Raw genomic sequence first — 19,691 nt, forward strand, 5'->3', positions numbered from 1 at the left:
TGGGGATGGAGAGGCTCCATGTTGTGATATCATGTTTTGGGTTTCTTACTGTTAATGATCAAGTGGGTTAACTGGCTGTGGGAGGTGAACATTTGGTTATGAGATACGGTTCTCTGGTGTCTGAATAAATGTTATGTTTCTTTTGTCTTCTTCGTGGAGAGTCTCTCATTGCAATACACAACTACGTTGACATTTTAACAATTATCATCTATGTTGTTATTATTGCCTTACATGCAGTCATTGGCACAAAAAGCCTGAGATAGTGTCCCTTCCACCCTGAAAGCAGAGTTCATATTTGAAAGAAAGGAAAATGGCCAAAAACAAAATGAGCAAAAATGACAACAGGAGTAAGAATCTGACCATAAAAAGTTATTATTGTGACAGGGAAATCAAGACAAAAACTCGGGAGTGAACAACAATAAAGAAACACCTATGGACAAAACCCCAGAGAAAAATGGGAAGTTGTCTCAACTGTAGAAAGAACTCACAGAAAATCTCAGAAGGGAGATTACAAATCATATAAGAGAGGGAGCGGGGGGCAGGGCAGAGCCAAGATGAAAGTGTGAAAACAGCAACTTACCAGAGCTCTCTTACGAATTCTATCAGATACCTCTAAAAAGTGATTCTGAGCAGATTTGAAAGAGTTAGAAGATACTAGGAGACTGAGTGTGGCAGACTTCAAGCCCAGGAGAGTTCCAAGGGTCAACTGAATGGATCTGTGGGCTGGGAGAGCACCAGGTGTGGGTAACTGTACTCAACCACACCAGAATGGGAACAGCAGCAGAACTCAACCAGGGAACCAGGCTGAGAGATGTGCTGGGAGCTTGGAACAAAACCATACCAGGGCAAGAACAAGAGCAGGCTCAAGGCTTCGGTGGTGATCCCCAGGCCTCTCAGCCCAGGCTAGGAGTCTGCCAGAGCTACATGAGGCAGCAGCACAGACCCTGTGGCCATGTCAGAAGCTACTCCTAAGGCATTCAGCCCACAGTCTGAAATTCACCTTCTTGAACTTCTGGGAGCCATGATGAGCAGGTGAAACAACTCTCATCCCTCCCTTGAATAAACCCAGAGAATACTGCCCTAAAAAAAACAAAACCCTGGAATAGATGAGCCAGAAGTGGAGGTTTGGTAATCTTATAGCTTTGGAGGCTGAGGAAAGAGTCTCTCTTCTGGTGGTAGGAGACCAGTACAGGAAGGGAGGAGTCCCAGCAGGCCCCACCTTGGCAGACCAGTGGGAGTTCCAGAGCCTCGGGTCGGTGGAACTGGAAACACCAATACCAGGAGCCCAGGTGTGCCTTTGCACAGCCAGGGGAAATGGCAGACACGAGTGCAGACAATGGCTTAGACCACCCATGCTATAGCTCAACCCTAGGGGAAGAGGAGACTTCCAGCAGCCAGACCACCCCTCACCAACACCTCACATGGTGACTTCCCCAGGGAAACTCAGAAAGACCTCCCTGGGCTACAATCCTCAGCACACACCAGCCAACTCCAGCTCAGCACCAGGTGAGTGGCAACACCATATAACCTCTAGCTGACAAAACCAGAGGCCACAGCACAAGAAGCTTGGGACAGAGCCCCCAGGGCCCCAGAAGCACAAATGCACTTAAAAAGCCAGGAAAAAGGTAACTACCATGAAGAAGGAATCTAAAAAAGTACAAAAAGACCATTGAATCGTATTACAGGGACAAAGATCAAAATATGAATTCAGAAGAGGACAGTATTGATGCTATACCCACACCTGAAACCTCAAAAGGGAATATGAACTGGTCTCCAGCCCAGAAAGCATTCCTGGATGAGCTCAAGGAGGACTTTAAAACTAAATTAGAGAGGCAAAGGAAAAAATGGAAAAAAAAAATCACTGGTGAGAACAAATCTTTAAAAAGTAAAATTGGGGAAAATATTAAGGAGGTTCAGAATCTGATTGGAGAAAATGACTCCATGAAAAATAAAATTATCCAAACAGAACATGACCAGAAACGCATTGCTTCTGTGATGATTAACTTTGATAGACTTGGCTCTTCTCAACAATGCAAGGTACTAAGAGAGCTCCAAAAGACTAATGTTGGAAAAGACTATCCATATCTGGAGTAAGAATTACGGAGTCCTAATGCAGATTGAAGCATACTGTTTGCTCCCTCTTTGTTTTAATTTAATTTTATTTTTGGTTTTGTTTCATTTTTCTCATGAGTCATTTCATTTGTTGTAATTCTTCTTTACAACTTGATTTTTGGGAAAGTAAGTTTAATGTGAAGGTATATGTAGAACCTATATCAGATCACATACCATCTTGGGTAGGGGAGGAGAAAATTTGGAACTCAAAAACTTGTGGACCTGAGTGTTATAAACTGAAAATAAAACAAACAATATATCTAAAAATCATATAAGAGAGGTAGAAGAAAAATTAGGAAAAGAAATGTGATTGATGCAAGAGAATTACGAAAAAAGTCAACAATTTATTTTTTTTCCCTCACTTTCCATTCAAGTATTTTCTTTTTTTTTAATTTTTTATAAATTTCTTTATTTATTTTTAGTTTACCACACACGGTTCTACATAGTTTTGAGTTCCAGTTTTTCTCCCCTCCCTCCCCCCTCCCTCCCCAAGACGGCATGGAGTCTCATATAACTGTCATGTATAACATCGCATTGAATTAATTTATGCACTAGTCAAGTCGTGGAGAAGAATTTTGACCAATGGAATGAATCATGAGAAAGAAGAAACAGAACCAAAAAAAAAAAACCCAAAAACAAAAACAAAAGAGAAGCAAAAAAGGCGAGCATGTAGTGTGCCTCAGTCTGTATTCAAACTTCGCAGTTCTTTGTCTTGATGAAGATAGCATTCTCCATCGTGAGTCTCCTGGAGTTGTCCTTGCCCCTTAGGCTGCTGAGAAAAGCGCAGTATGTCAGGGTTGGTCCTCACGCCAGGGAGCCAGACCCCTCCCCCACACCTCAGGAAACTGAAGGTTATAATTCTGGACTCACAACCCCCAGAATAAGAAAGCTGGGACACAGAGCCCAAAGCTAGAAATTCGGGGTAAAGTCAGCAAAAGGCAAACCAACATGAAGAAGAACACAAAAAAACCGAGGACAATAGATTCTTTTTATGGAGACAGGCAGGATCAAAATATCAACATAGAAGAGGGTAGCAATGACACGGTAGATACATCAGATACCTCAAAAGCTAATATGAACTGGTCTCCAGCCCAAAAAGCACTGCTGGAAGAGCTAAAGGAGGATTTTAAAAACCAAATTAGGGAGCTAAAAGAAAATATGGAAAAAAGGGAGAAAAAATCCACTGATGAAATCAAGTCCCTAAAGAATAAGATTGGCGAAATGGCTACGGAGATTCAGAATCTAGAGAGAGAAAAGGACACCCTGAGAGGCGAAATCAACCAATTGAAAATGGAGGCTCAAAAGCAAAATGTAAACACTAACTCATTCAAAATTAGACTCGAGCAAGTGGAAGCTAATGAATCTATGAGGCATCAAGAAGTAATAAAACAAAACGTAAAGAATTAAAAAATAGAAAAAAATGTGAAATATCTGATTGGCAAAACAACTGACCCGGAAAATAGATCCAGGAGAGACAATCTGAGAGTTATCGGTCTACCAGAAATCCACGATGAAAAAAGGAGCCTTGACAGTATCTTCGAAGAAATTATCAAAGACAACTACCCAGAGGTCCTAGAACCAGAGGGCAAAATAGTCATTGAAAGAATTCACCGATCACCCCCTGAAAGAGATCCCAAACTGAAAACACCAAGAAATATTATAGCCAAATTTCAGAGCTATAAACTCAAGGAGAAAATACTGCAAGCAGCCAAAAAGAAGCAATTCAAATATCGTGGAACTGCAGTCAGGATCACGCAGGATCTCTCAGCTTCCACATTAAAAGACAGGAGAAATTGGAATATGATATTCCGAAGGGCAAAGGAGCTGGGACTACAACCAAGGATCAACTACCCAGCAAAACTAAGCATAATTTTCCAGGCAAGGCGATGGACATTCAATGAAATAAGGGAATTCCAGACCTTCCTGATGAAAAGGCCAGAACTCAATGGAAAATTTGATCTCCAAATACAAAACTCAAGAGAGACATAAAAAGGTAACCAGGGGGAAAACCCCACAAACCTTATTAACCAATAAGGGCAGGTTGTTTACATCTTTATGTGGGATTATATCATCTTATGTATGTTTTTTATGTATATATACATATATATATATATACACACACATATATATATGTATATATATATACATATATATACACACATATATATGTATATATATACATATATATATATATATACATATACATATATAAGTCATTCTTGTGAATGGTACAACTATTATGACAAATGAAAGGGATATACATATGTTGTGAATGCCTGTATAAATTAACTGATGTAATGATATAAAATATAAATAAGAGATATAAAGGGAGGGCTATGAGGGAAGTGGTAAGGAGGTAGTAGAAAAGGGTTAATTACACCAAAGGAAGTGGCACAAAAACATATTATAGTAGAGGGAAAGAAGGGAGGGAGAAGAGCAGTATTTGAGCTTTACTGTCATCTGATCTAGTTCAAGAAGGGAATAACATACTCTGATAAGTTTAGAAATCTAACTTGTCCTACGGGAAGTGGGAGGGAAAGGAGGGAAAAAGGGAGGGGGGTGGGCAGAAGGAAGAGGAGAAGTAGCAAGTGGGTAATGGTAAGATAAGGGAGGGGAATAAAGAGGGAGGGTTAACTGAGGAAAGCGGCGGTCAAAAGCAAAACTTTGTTGAGGAGGAGAAGGGGAAAGGGAGAAATAAAAGCATAAACAGGGGAAATTAGGATGGAGAAAAAGACACAGATAGAAATCATAACCCTGAACGTGCAGGGGATGAACATTCTCACAAAACAGAAGCAGATAGCAGAATGGATTAAAAACCATAATCCTACAATATGCTGTTAACAAGAAATGCATCTGAAACGGGGGATACACATAGGGTTAAGGTAAAAGGCTGGAGTAAAATATATGGTGCCTCAGCTAAAGTAAAAAAAGCAGGTGTAGCAATCCTAATCTCAGACAAAGCAAAAGTAAAGATAGATCTAATTAAAAGAGATAAGGAAGGACATTATATCCTGCTAAAAGGCACCATAAACAATGAAGCAATATCATTGCTTAACATATATGCACCAAGTGGTAAGGCATACAAATTCTTAGAGGAGAGGTTAAGGGAGTTACAGGAAGAAATAGACAGCAAAACTATAATATTGGGAGACCTCAACCTCCCCCTTTCTGAACTTGATAAATCTAACCTCAAAATAAATAAGAAAAAAGTTAAGGAGGTAAACAGAATTTTAGAAAAGGCACATATGATAGACCTCTGGAGAAAACTGAATGGGGATAAAAAGGAATATACTTTCTTCTCAAAAGTACATGGCACATACTCAAAAACTGACCATGTACTAGGGCATAAAAACCTCACAATCCAGTGCAGAAAAGCAGGAGTAGTCAATGCATCCTTTTCAGATCATGATGCAATAAGAATCATTTTTAATAAAGTACCATGGAAAAATAAGCTAAAAACTAATTGGAAACTAAATAATTTAATTCTAAAGAGTGAGTGGGCCAAAGAACAAATCAGAGAAACAATTAATAATTTCATTCAAGAGAATGACAATAATGAAACAACATACCAAAACTTATGGGATGCAGCAAAAGCAGTTCTTAGGGGAAGTTTTATATCCCTAAATGCCTACATGAATAAAATAGGGAAAAAGGAGATCAATGATCTGGGCATACAGCTGAAAAAGCTAGAAAAAGAGCAAATTGAAAACCCCCAATTAAATACCAAATTAGAAATACTGAAAATCAAAGGAGAGATTAATAAAATTGAAACCAAGAAAACTATTGAATTGATAAATAAAACAAAGAGCTGGTTTTATGAAAAAACCAATAAAATTGATAAACCTTTGGCCAATTTGATTAAAAAAAAGAAAGAAGAAAATCAAATTACCAGTATAAAAAATGAAAAGGGTGAGGTCACCTCTAATGAAGAGGAAATCAAAACAATAATTAGGAATTATTTTGCCCAACTGTATGCCCATAAATTTGACAACCTTAGAGATATGGATGAATATCTACAAAAACATAAACTGCCCAGACTAACAGAGAAGGAAGTGAAATTTCTTAATGACCCCATATCAGAAAAAGAAATTGAGCAGGCCATCAACGAACTCCCTAGGAAAAAATCTCCAGGGCCAAATGGTTTTACATGTGAATTCTATCAAACATTTAAAGAACAACTAATTCCAATACTTTGTAGACTATTTGGGAAAATAGGTGAAGAAGGAGTCCTACCAAATTCTTTTTATGACACAAATATGGTACTAATACCCAAACCAGGTAGAGTTAAAACAGAGAAAGAAAATTATAGACCAATTTCTCTAATGAATATTGATGCAAAAATTTTAAATAAAATATTAGTAAAAAGATTGCAGCAACTCATTACGAGAATAATACACCACGACCAGGTAGGATTTATTCCACGAATGCAAGGCTTGTTCAATATTAGGAAAACTATTAGCATAATTGACCATATCAACAACAAAACTAGCAGAAACCATATGATCATCTCAAGAGACACAGAAAAAGCCTTTGACAAAGTACAACACCCATTCCTATTAAAAACACTAGAAAGCATAGGAATAAGTGGAACCTTCCTCAAAATTATAAATAGCATCTACCTAAAACCATTGACAAGCATTATTTGTAATGGGGATAAACTAGATGCATTCCCAATAAGATCAGGGGTGAAACAAGGATGTCCATTATCACTCCTATTATTCAATTTGGTACTAGAAACATTAGCTGCAGCAATAAGAGAAGAAAAAGAAATTGAAGGAATTAGAATAGGAAAAGAAGAAACTAAATTATCACTTTTTGCAGATGATATGATGATTTATCTAGAGAATCCTAGAGAATCAAGTAAAAAACTACTTGAAATAATAAACAACTTTAGCAAAGTTGCAGGATATAAAATAAACCCACATAAATCCTCAGCATTCCTATACATTACTGACAAAGCCCAACAGCAAGAGATAGAAAGAGAAATTCCATTCAAAGTTACTGAAGGCACTATAAAATATTTGGGAGTCTATTTGCCAAGACAAACCCAGGGCCTATATGAACATAACTATGAAACACTTTTCACGCGAATAAAATCAGATCTCAATAAATGGAGAAATATCAGTTGCTCATGGTTAGGCCGAGCTAATATAATAAAAATGACAATTTTACCTAAATTAATCTATCTATTCAGTGCCATACCAATCGAACTACCAAAAAATTTTTTTACTGAGCTGGACAAAATAATAACAAAATTCATTTGGAAAAACAAGAGGTCTAGAGTATCTAGGATATTAATGAAAAGACATGCTAGAGATGGGGGCTTAGCCACACCAGATATTAAACTGTACTACACAGCAGCAGTCATCAAAACTGCCTGGTACTGGTTAAGAAACAGGGGTGTGGATCAGGGGAATAGGATAGGTACACAAGTAGGTGAAATCAACAAGTTTAGCAATCTACTCTTTGATAAACCCAAAGAGGCCAGCTTCTGGGCTAATAATTCACTATTTCACAAAAACTGTTGGGAAAATTGGAAAATGGTAGGGCAAAAACTGGGCATAGACCAATATCTTACACCATATACCAAAATAAAGTCAAAATGGGTTCATGATTTAGGAGTAAAAGTTGATACTCTAAGTAATTTGGGAAAGCAAGGAATAGTTTACTTATCAGATTTATGGAAAAGTAAAGAATTCATGACCCAACAAGAGATAGAGAGCATTACAAAATGCAAAATGGATAATTTTGATTATGTCAATTTGAAATGTTTTTGTACAAAAAAAGCCAATGCAACAAGAATTAGGAGGGAAGCAGAAAATTGGGAGAAAATCTTTGCAACTAGTATCTCTGATAAAGGCCTCCTCTCTAAAATATACAGGGAGCTGAGCCAAATATATAGGAATACAAGCCATTCCCCAATTGAGAAAGGGTCAAAGGATATGAACAGGCAGTTTTCAGAGGAAGAAATTAAAGCTATCTACAGGCATATGGAAAAATGCTCTAGATCACTACTGATTAGAGAAATGCAAATCAAAACAACTCTTAGATACCACATCTCTCCTGTCAGATTGGCTAAAATAAAAAAACAGGAAAATGATAAATGCTGGAAAGGATGTGGGGAAATTGGAACATTGTTGCATTGCTGGTGGAGTTGTGAGCTGATCCAGCCATTTTGGAGAGCAGTTTGGAACTATGCCCAAAGGGCTATAGATATGTTCATTCCCTTTGACCCAGCAATACCACTTCTAGGGTTCTATCCCAAAGAAATCACACAAGCGGGAAAAGGACCCATATGTACAAGGCTATTTATAGCAGCTCTTTTTGTGGTAGCCAAGAATTGGAAATCAAAGGGATGCCCATCAATTGGGGAATGGCTGAACAAGCTGTGGTATATGAAGGTGATGGAATACTACTGTGCCATAAGAAATGGGGATGATGCAGACTTCATAACAACCTGGAAAAACCTACAGGATATAATGCTGAGTGAGCGGAGCAGAGCCAGGAGAACGTTGTGCACAGCCACAGATATATGGACAACTGTTTAAAAAATAGAATTGGCAAAATGTAAAAGGAGACACAAAAATCCACTCAAGAAAGAAACACCATAAAATGTACAATTTGTCAAATGGAAAAGAAAGTAGAAAAGCTAAATTGGGAAAATAACTCCTTAAACAATAGAATTGGGCAAGTGGAAGCTAATGACTCTATGAGACATCAAGAATCAATCAAATGAATTCAAAAGAATTTAAAAATAGAAGAAAATATAAAATACCTCATTGGAAAAATAACTTACCTAGAAAATAGATCCAGGAGAGAGAATGTCAGAATCATTGGACTACCTGAAAGCCTTAATCAAAAAGAGGACCTGGACGGCATCTATCAAGAAATTATCAAGGAGCACTGCCCTGATGTCCTAGAACTGGGAGGCAAAATAAGCGCTGAAAGAATCCCCTAATCACCTCAGGAAAGAAATGCCAAAATAAAAACTCCAAGAAACATTACAGCCAACTTAGAGAACTACCTGGCTAGGGAAAAAAATACTGCAAGTGGCCAGAAAGAAACAATTCTAGCATTGGGGAGCCACAATCAGGATTACACAGGAGTTAGAAGCAGTAACCGTAAAGGACTGGAGGTCATGGAATATATTTCGGAAGGCAAAGGAGCTAGTACTGCAAGCAGGAATCACCTACCTGCCAAAATTAAGCATAATCCTCTGAGGGAAAAATGGTCATTCAATGAAGTGAAAGGAATTCAAGCTTTCATAAGAAGGTTAGAATTGGGCCTCTTCCTGTCCGTCGCTTCCGGCCGCCGCAGTCGTTTCTCCGGGCGACCTTGGCTCTGCTCCTCCGCCCCGAGTCCCGGCCTCTTCCCGGTTCCAGCCCGCGCCCCGACGCCGCCATGTCCGCGCTGGCTCCGCGCCTGCTGAGGGGCCTGACGCGCCCCGCCCGCAGCCTGGTGCGTGTCCCACGCCCGGCCCTGCACGAGCGGCCGGCTAGGGAGGAGCTGAGCACGCTGGAGAAGGCCGTTGGCCTGGCCGCCAGCTTCGTGTGCCTCCTAGTGCCCGGGTAGTATCCCACCTGGAGAACTACAAGAAGAAGGAGTGAAGGAGCGGCTCTCTGGACATTCCCCCGTGACCTCAGGACCTGCCTGCACCCCGGACCACGAGCTCCCCACATTCCGCCCCCAGTAGTCCTCTGATGAGTTAATCATGACCACTCGATTTTTCCCAGGCTTAGTGCTGTCCGCTCTGGCCTGGGCAGATGGGACCTCCTCCGCATGTTAAAATAAAGTCACTCGAAACCTCTCTTCAAAGCCCAAAAAAAAAAAAAAAAAGGTTAGAATTGAACAAAAAATTTGATCTCTGATCAGTGGATATATTAAAATCTGAATTACTTCATATAGAGAAAAAATTAAAGAAATATTATGTTAATATTCTGGTTCATCTCTAATTTCAATGCTTTACTTTCATATGAATTAGGCCATGAAGTAATATCAAAATGGTGAGAACATCAATTATGAGGAAAGTCAACACACCAAATTTCTAACCCAAATGACAGTTGTAAATTTAAAGGGAATCCACAGGGAGCTCCCCATTTTCTTTGCTGGGGAAGTGAAAAGAAGATAAGATAACTTTATGAATGAAACAAGAAAGCCAAAACAAACTTACCTTGCTGGAATCAGGTAGAGAGGCCCAAGTTATTGAGCACTGACACCAGTATGGTAAAACAACAATAAAAACAAAGAAAAACGAACACATTTTCAAATACTAAATTAATGTATCGCCAACTTAATCTACTACAAAAATTTCATTCAGCATCTTATTAGACATCATAATATATGATAACCACCACAATAATGGCAAAAACAACAGTAGCAATAACTCACTCATATAAATCTGAACATATTACAAAGAATTTAATTCACGACAACTCTGTGAAATAGGCAGTGTAAGCATTATTTCCATTCAACAGATGAGGAAACAGAACAGGCTACAGCCATATTAATTAAGTGAAAGAACAGGAATTTAAAGCAAGAACTGATTACCTAAATCCAGTAATCTTTCTACTATGTGGCAGTCACGAAGTCACCAAATCCTAAAGATTTTAGAAAAACTCTTAAGGATTTTTCTGTTAGAAAATACATAGTGGTATGGGTAGTGATGGCAGATTTCAAATCACTACTCTGGATACAGGGAATGAAGTAAGTACCAATATTTTAGAAAGTATAGATCAGTCTCTAAAGAGTTACTTTTTAAACCTAAAACATGTGGGGTATATCGATCTTTCATGAAAAAGTAACATAAAAATGAATGTGTCTAGGATTTCAATGTGGACATATTGACTAAGGGTTTTAATTTATTTTAAAAAACCTAAAACTGGAAATTAATCATTATAGGGAGAACTCAGTAGTAGGAACTCCTACCAATGCATATCAGCATTTTTTTTCTGTTATCTGACACACCTAGAGAGTATCATGGGACGTTGAAAGGTTGAGTTGCTTGCTCAGAGTCAGATGCAAATTTTTCAGGGATGGGATATGTTGTAAGCTAAATTACCTATTATGTTGTGCCATGAGATAATTTAAAAAACTTGCACAAATTGTGTTTATTATATTTCTTGCGAGGGGAAGCCCAGGTGCCAAAGGAAAATACTTACCTGTAAGGCCACAAAATTTTGCAAAGGCTTATTTTTGTTTCTTTGCTTTTTCTGAATGACATTCGTGGAGCGTCTACTGCCAGAAAACTGAGGTTTAATGTCGCTCAGAACTGAGAGCTTTTGGAGAGCATGTTTGTACCTTCACTCAGGATTGCTATATCTAAAGTTAATAAAGACTGTTTTGGAGTCTATATGAAAATATTTTTAAAATTTGAACAAACTTAGTTTAGACTCAGGCTTAATGGCCAATCATTATAGAGTTACACTGGAGTCATAATTTAAAGTGAATTTCTCAGAGAGAAAAAAAACAAAACCATGTGAATCGTCTGTCATTTAATTTTCATTCTTTTATGTTTCATTACCTATAAGGAGAACACTTAGACATGCATATCATGTCTATACACTTATTCTTAAAGCTTTATGTGTACTAGAATGATTTCTTCCTAAGATGTTTTTATTTCTTACTTTTGTCCATACATAATGCTTAATCTGACTGCTTTGTCTAAAAATCAGGTAATCAGAATACAAAAAAGCTTTTATAAACATTTTATTTACCAATATAAACTAACCAGCATATTTTTTTTTGGCAGAGGGGAAGGCAGGGCAATTGGGGTTAGATGACTTGTCCAAGGTCACACAGCTAGTAAGTGCATCAGGTGGCTGAGGCTGGATTTGATTTCAGGTCTTCCTAACTCCAAGACTGATGCTCTACTCACTGTGCCAACTAGCTGCCCCAATAACTAGCATTTCTAAACATCTAAATGATTAAAGAATTTTTAAAATTTTGTTTTACTTATATTGCTTACTCAATTTCATGTTTTATTAATTATTTTGTTTTATTTCATTGTTTATTAATTTTTATTCACTTTTGTCTTATTCATCATTTTCTTTTATTCATTTTTTAAAAAATTCTGAATTCCAAATTCTCCTACTTCAAGCTCTTTCCCGATCCATTGAAAAGGAAAGCAATATGGTATCCACTATATATGTTAAGTCACGCAAAACATATTTCCATATTAACCATATTAATGATTTTTAAAAAATAAGAATAAAAAATACTTCAATCTGCACTCAGAGTTCACCAATTCTCTCTCCAGAATTGCATAGCATTTTTTCATCATAAATCCTTTGGCGTTATAGTGGATTATTGTCTTGATCGGAATAGCTGTCTTTCATAGTTGATTATTGTTACGATATTGCTATTATTGTGTACGATGTTCTCCTGATTCTTCTGACTTCACTTTACATCAGCTCACATAGTCTTACCAGGTTTTCTGAAACATTCCCTTCAACTTGCCTTCCTTTCATTTAAATTTCCGAAATTGTTTATGATTTTTCAACTTCCAAGCTTCTTTGATGTCTAAATAACTATAAAGCAAATGAAAAATGTAGTACATTTTGTGTTTTCTTTCCAGGTTAAAGATTTCCATTCATACCCCTTTGTATCTGATGTTATTACCACCAAAAAGCACAGAAATATGGTTCAGAAGGCTAGTTACATAATTTTACTAAGAAAAAAATAACTTGTCTTTTAAACAATATCTGTAAGGTATGATATTCTACTTAATTTATCTCATGGTCTCATGATATGTTGACTATCTTTAAAATATCAGGGTGAAATTTAATAGCTGGTTAGAAGGAGGGTTATCATTTGCTATGACTGGCATTGAAAATTTGACTAATTCACCTTGATATGACAATTAACAGTAATCAGAGGATGCAGAAAGCCATCATATATTTATGTTCTGCTTACAATTAGTGAACTGTAGGTTCAATTAGTGTGAAACAAAATGTAAACAACATAAAGCTTTCAAGTATAAATGTTACAGCACTTGATTCTCCTGAATTTTAAAAAGATGTTAAAGTCTTCGTAAGTCCACATAAGGAAATATGGTGGTTTGTTTATAAGTGAAATAAAATAGTAATTTAAACTTGTCTAAGTGTCAAATATGTTCATATGATCACCATTATGGTTAAAAATGTCCACTAATGAAGTCACATACAATATATGTATATAATGTATGCCACAAGTTTTGCACGTTTGGGCTTTTTGATAGCCAGCCAATTTTATCAGGCATGAATAATCTTGTACCAACTTTCAAGCATTTTGAAAGTAATTAAATGTCCTAAATTGTTCCATTCCTCTGCAAAAAAAAAAAAAAAAGGAAAATTCCCTAAAAAGTCACTGTAGTTTGAACATAGTTCTATATTTTTCAGTCACTGAACTTGTTCACTAAGATAGAGTCCTATAAGTGAAGGATAAATAAATCTTAAGATTTTAAAGGAAGGAGTTTATTACATTGTTATTTGCACTTAGCATACGTCAGCCATAATTAATTAGGAATCTCAAGTTTGAGGTCTGATTAGGACTCTCCTAAGGAAGAGCCTTCTGGGAATATGTTTGTTGTGATTAAGGCTGTTCTTCTTTATTGGGTGGCTCAGGTAGTAAAAAATATACTAAATTACAGTTTGCCATCTAGAACATACTAGGTCTAGTACTCTGCAATGTGACAGCAGCAGAAGCAGCCACAGCAGCAGCAAGAGGCCTCTATACTAACTAAAGCCTGGCTGAGGCATGTGTTTCTTTCTACAGCACTAACCATTGTGTTAGGGTAAGAAATATGACTTCGTTGACTAGGATATACTGAGTTTGCTGATGGTAGAACTGTTCCTAGACTGAGAGAAGATATTTGCTCTGGTGGAAGGCTATATCTCTGAATATGGCCCACTTGAACATTCACTTTCATCAAATAAACACCACTTTGAGGCTGCCCTGGAGATACTTGAGGACCAGAAATGCCAGCTGACTGCATATAATATTATAAGTTCTGTAATTTTGCATACAAAGACATTGGGTCTTCATTTATCAATTTTTTAACATAATGAAAAAGGCATGCATCATTTTAACACTGTGTTCTGAAAGTTCTGAATGTTTTCTGTCAATATCTTCCAGATTTTCAGCAATAAATGATCCCATTTGGTGACAGATTGCTTCCATATGAAACAGTTCTGGTAGATCTACTTGTTCATCATTTGGATCTACATTTTACACCATCTGCAGAAGCTGGTTCATTTTGTCCTCAACAATATATGTTGGTTCAGACTCAGGCTCTATTATTTCTACCCGAACATCAATCACTGCATTGTATTGTCTTCTTTGTTTTAATCATTTCTGGTTCAGCACTGAGGTCAGCTGTCACAAAATTAGAAGGAAACAATCCTATGCCTTAATGGATTTGATCTTTACACCATTTGGGATCACTGATCAAGAACCATAATGATTTGTTTCTAGCTTTAAATGTAAATTCATTGTCTTCAGTAGCTTAAAAATCATAGACAGCACAAATTTACCTACAATCATCTTAGTGGTTAGTTAAGAAAAGTGAAGTGATACAAATTGAAAAATATGGTTGGCTGTTGCCTTTGTTCTTTCAATAATAACTCAATCGAGTTTGCTAGGTCTTCTTCCTTTTTGGTGGCCACAGTGCCAGGATCCTCAGCTACAAGAGACGGGACCTAGCAAACTGAATCACCAGTAGCAGTGGAAATTCTCAAACCTCTCAGCACAGGACAGGACTCTGTCAGAGCTGGGTGAGAGAAAAGCACAGGGCCTGCAGCAGCAACTCCTGGGCTATCAGCCCACAGACTACATATTTGAAAGTCACCCACTTGAACTTCCCAGAGGCAAGATGACAGAGTAAACTGTAAGTGCCCCTCCCCACCTTGAAAAACCCAGAGAATATTGCCCCAGGAAAAATCCTGGAATAATGGAGCCAGCAGAAGGGTTACAGCAGTCTTTTAGCTTGAGAGGCTAGGAAGATGGACAGAAAGTGTCCCTCTTTCTGTGGCTGAAGGGGACCAGGACAGGACAGGAGATGTCCAGCAAGCCCCACCTCAGCAGACCAGCAGGAGATCCTGAGGCCCAGGGGCGTGGAGCCAGCAAGAGCAAATACCAGGACACCAGGAGTGCCTTCTTAGCACCAGGGGAATCAGCAGACACAAGTGCAGATGGGTGTCCCTCAGCAGCTGAGTCTACCTGTGCTCTAGCACAGCCCTGGGGGAGGAGACCTCCAGCAGCCAGACCACCCGTCCCCCACACCTCACACTGTGAGCTTCAGTCTAGTGAAAAAGCCATCAAAGAACTCCCCAGGAAGAAATCTCCAGGGCCAGATGGATTTTCAAGCAAATTTTATCAAACATTTAAAGAACAATTAATTCTAATACTATATAGACTATTTGGGAAAATTGCTGAAGGATTCCTACCAAATTCTTCTTATGATACAAATATGGTACTGATGCCTAAACTGGGAAGAGCCAAAACAGAGAAAGAAAATTATAGACCAATTTCTCTAATGAATATAGATGCAAAAAATTAAATAAAATATTAGCAAAAAGTTTATAGCAATTCATCATGAGAATAATAACTTTGATCAGGTAGGATTTATATAACCAGGAATGCACGGCTGGTTCAATATTAGGAAAACTATTAGCATAATTGATCATATCAACAACAAAACTAACAGAAAACATATGATTATCTCAATAGAGGCAGACAAAGCTTTTGACAAAACACAACACCCATTCCTATTGAAAACACTGGAGAGTATAGGAATAAATAGAGCCTTCCTTAAAATGATAAGTTGCATCAGCCTAAAACCATCAGCAAGCATTACATGTAATGGGGATAAGCTAGATGCATTTCCAATAAGGTTGGGGGTGAAACAAGGATGTCTATTATCACCACTGCTATTAAATATGGTACTAGAAATGTTAGCTTTAGCAATAAGAGAAGAAAAAGAAATTGAAGGAATTAGAATAGGCAAAGAAGAAACTAATTTATCACTCTTTGCTGACGATATGTTGATATACTTAGAGAATTCTAGAGAATCAAGTAAAAAACTACTTGAAATACTAAATAACTTTAGCAAAGTTGTAAGATATAAAATAAACCCACATAAATCATCTGCATTTCTATATATTACTAACAAAGCCCAACAGCAAAAGATAGGAAGAGTAATTCCATTTAAAGGTATTGTAAACATTATAAAATATTTGGGAGTCTATCTGCCAAAACAAACCCAGGTACTATATGAACATAAATACAAAATACTTTTCACACAAGTTTCACATTTTCAAACTAAGTCAGATCTAAATAATTGGAAAAAATCTGTTGCTCATGGGTAGGCTGAGGTAATATAAATTTACTTATTCAGTGCCATACCGATCAAACTACCAAAAAAAGTTATTTCATAGTGCTAGAAAATACAATATCGAAGTTCATCGGGAAGAACAAAGGTCCAGAATATCAAGGAGATTAATGAAAAGAAATGCTAGGGAAGGTAGCCTAGCCATAACAGATCTTAAATTGTATTGTAAAGCAGCTATCATCAAAAGTACCTGGTATTGGCTAAGAAATAGATGGGTAGATCAGTAGGATAGGTTAGTGTTTCCACAATCCAGCTAGCAGCTTCTGTGGGGGTGTAAGATCTACCCACAGCCAGCACCCAGAAAGCTGCCAACAGCACAGGTTCTTTTGATCTGCCTAACTAAGGAAAGCAAGGTGAAGGGGTTGACAAGCTTACTTTAATTCAGCACACAAATATCATTCCCTTAGTTCAGGGGAAGAGAGCAGCACGCTGAACTTCAGAGCAAATTACAAACAAATTACCAACATCAACAGACAGATCAAATACAGATTCATAGTTACCAACATCTAGGTTCAGCCCAGGAGCTCAGAACAAGGGCTGGCCCAGAGTCATGCGTGCCACCACTGCTGTGGGTAAGGGAGCTCCAAGGAAGAGGAGGCCAACCCCTGGTTTTTATATCTTTTTCAGCATCAGAGGTGAGTCACACATGCAACTCACTCACGTGACCTAGAATCCTCACAAAGAGGTGGACTTAAACCCACATGGTCTAAAAGCCTCTCCTGTCCCAGACATGTAAACTAGGCCCTCCCCTTAGTTAGCCCCACCTTGGGCCCCACCTTAGTTGCCAATCCACACCCACATAGGTTTTCCACCTAATAGAGGTTTAGGCCCTGGGGCTTAGCACTTAGTAAGATTCAATGAAATACACTGAATTACTCAAAGCAAACAAAAGCCAAACTCTTCAAGGGCACTTGTTGAACTAAGTGCTAAGGAGCCCATTTTGCTTACCAACACAGTTAGGTACACAAGACATACTTTCAATAACTGTAACAATCTACTCTTTGATAAACCCAAAGATCTTACCTTCTGGGATAAGAATTTGCTGTTGAAAAAAACTTCTGGGAAAACTGGAAAATAGAATGGCAGAAACTGGGCATAGACCAATGTCTGACACCATATACCAGAACAAAGTCCAAATGGGTGCCCACTCTTGGTATAAAGGCTGACACTATAAACAAATTAGGGGAGCAAGGAATAGTTTATCTGTCAGATTTATGGAGAATAGAGGAATTTATGACCAAACAAGAGCCAGAGAACATTAAGAAATCCAAAATGGATATTTTTGATTACATTAAATTTAAAAGTTTTGCACAAAGCTAATGCAATCAAGATTAGGAGGGAAGCAGAAAACTGAGAAAGAATTTTTTTAAATAGTATCTCTGATAAAGGCCTCATTTCTAAAATATACAGAAAACTGAGTCAAATTTACAAGAATACAAGTCATTCCCCAATTGGTAAACAGTCAAAGGATATGAACAGGCAGTTTTCAGAGAAATAAATTAAAGCTACCTATAATCAAATGAAAAAGCGCTCTAAATCACTATTGATTAGAGAGGTACAAATCAAAACAACTCTGAGGTACCACATCACACCCATCAGATTGACTAACATGACAAAACAGGAAAATGATAAATGTTGGAGAAGATGTGGGAAAGTTGGAACACCAATTCATTGTTGGTGGAGCTGTGAGCTGATCCAACCATTCTGGGGAGCAATTTGGAACTATGCTATAAAAATGTGCATGCCCTTTGGCCCAGCAATATCACTTCTAGGGATGTATCCCAAAGAGATCATAAAAATGATAAAAGGACCCACATGTGCAAAGATATTTATAGCAGCTCTTTTTTGTGGTGGCCAAGAACTAGAAATCAGGGGGATGCCCATCAATTGGGGAATGACCGAACAAGTTGTGGTATACGAATGTAATGGAATACTATTGTGCTATAAGAAATCATGAGCAGGAAAATTTTGGGAAAAACCTGGAAAGACTTATATGACTGATGCTGAATGAACTGAGCAGAACCAGAGCATTGTACACAGTGTTTAAGGACTGATTTTGATAGACTTAGCCCTTCTCGGCAATGGCAGGACCTAAAACTTTTCCAAAGTACTTACGATGGAAAATGCCATCCACATCCAGAGAGAGAACTATGGAATCAGAATGCAGAGTGAAGCAGACTCTTTTCTCTTTTGTTTTGTTTTGGTTTGGTTTGGTTTGCTTTCTCTTGGTTTCTCCCATTTGTTATAATTCTTCTGTGCAACATGACTAACGTGAAAATGTATTTAATAGGAATTTAGAGTCCATATTGGGTTGTATGCCATCTTGGGGAGGGAGGGAAAGAAGATTTAAAATTTATGGAAGAGCTTGTTGACAACTGAAAATAAATAAATTAGATATTTTTTTGAAAACAAGCTAACAAAGACTATCCAGTCCAGTCTAACACTAAGGAAGCAATTTTCACAATCACAAATTGCTAGAAGAACACTCCAGTTGTATCCTGGATTGTTTTACATATTCCTATAACAAAATTATGACTAATTATCACTGCCTACCTTTCCCATACTGCTAACATTTTTCTTTAGCCTATTTCCTAACCTCTTACTTCTCTTGCCATTGTTTTCTGGAACTACCATGGTCCACAGAAATCTATCTTCACCAGACTCTTCCTTACAATTATTTTTATGCTGCTCCTGCTCACATATCCCATGGTCCATTTCCCCTAATTAACGCCACACCTACTGCTTCTACTTTGTAATTTATAGCTCCTGCCTGTCTAAGAACAAATTCCACTTCATCATAGTAATTACTTCTCCCATTGCAACCTTTTTAGAGAACCCAGAAAGAGGTCATCAAACTCTGAACCTCCCTTCTACTTCCATTAGAATTTAAGTTCCTTGAAGACAGGAAGTGTCTCTTTTCTCTTTTTTTTTCAGAGTTTAACACAGTGCTTGGCTCATAGCAGATGCTTAATAAATTTTTAAAGATTGATTAAAAGCATCAGTCATGTACTATCAATCAACAACCTTTCTTCTTCTAAAAGTCATGTTCAGTGCTTAGACCACCAGAGTGATCAACTAAACTATCTCAACACTCACATTTATGATATAACCATCTTTCATATCTTCTCAATTGCCAGGAATGAAGTTACCATTTCCATTCCAGTTAAATTTTAGCCAGGCTCAAATTTCATCTCATCATTACTAATAAGTACTT

General features: G+C 37.6%; 1 pseudogene; it reads right to left on the bottom strand.

The window, feature by feature from the left end:
* Nucleotides 1–13,644: 13,644 nt before the first annotated feature.
* LOC118836951 lies at nt 13,645–19,192 on the bottom strand (annotated as a pseudogene).
* Between the last annotated feature and the right edge of the window lie 499 nt (nt 19,193–19,691).

Source organism: Trichosurus vulpecula, chromosome 2 (genome assembly GCF_011100635.1).
Source record: "Trichosurus vulpecula isolate mTriVul1 chromosome 2, mTriVul1.pri, whole genome shotgun sequence".
Taxonomy (NCBI): domain Eukaryota; kingdom Metazoa; phylum Chordata; class Mammalia; order Diprotodontia; family Phalangeridae; genus Trichosurus; species Trichosurus vulpecula.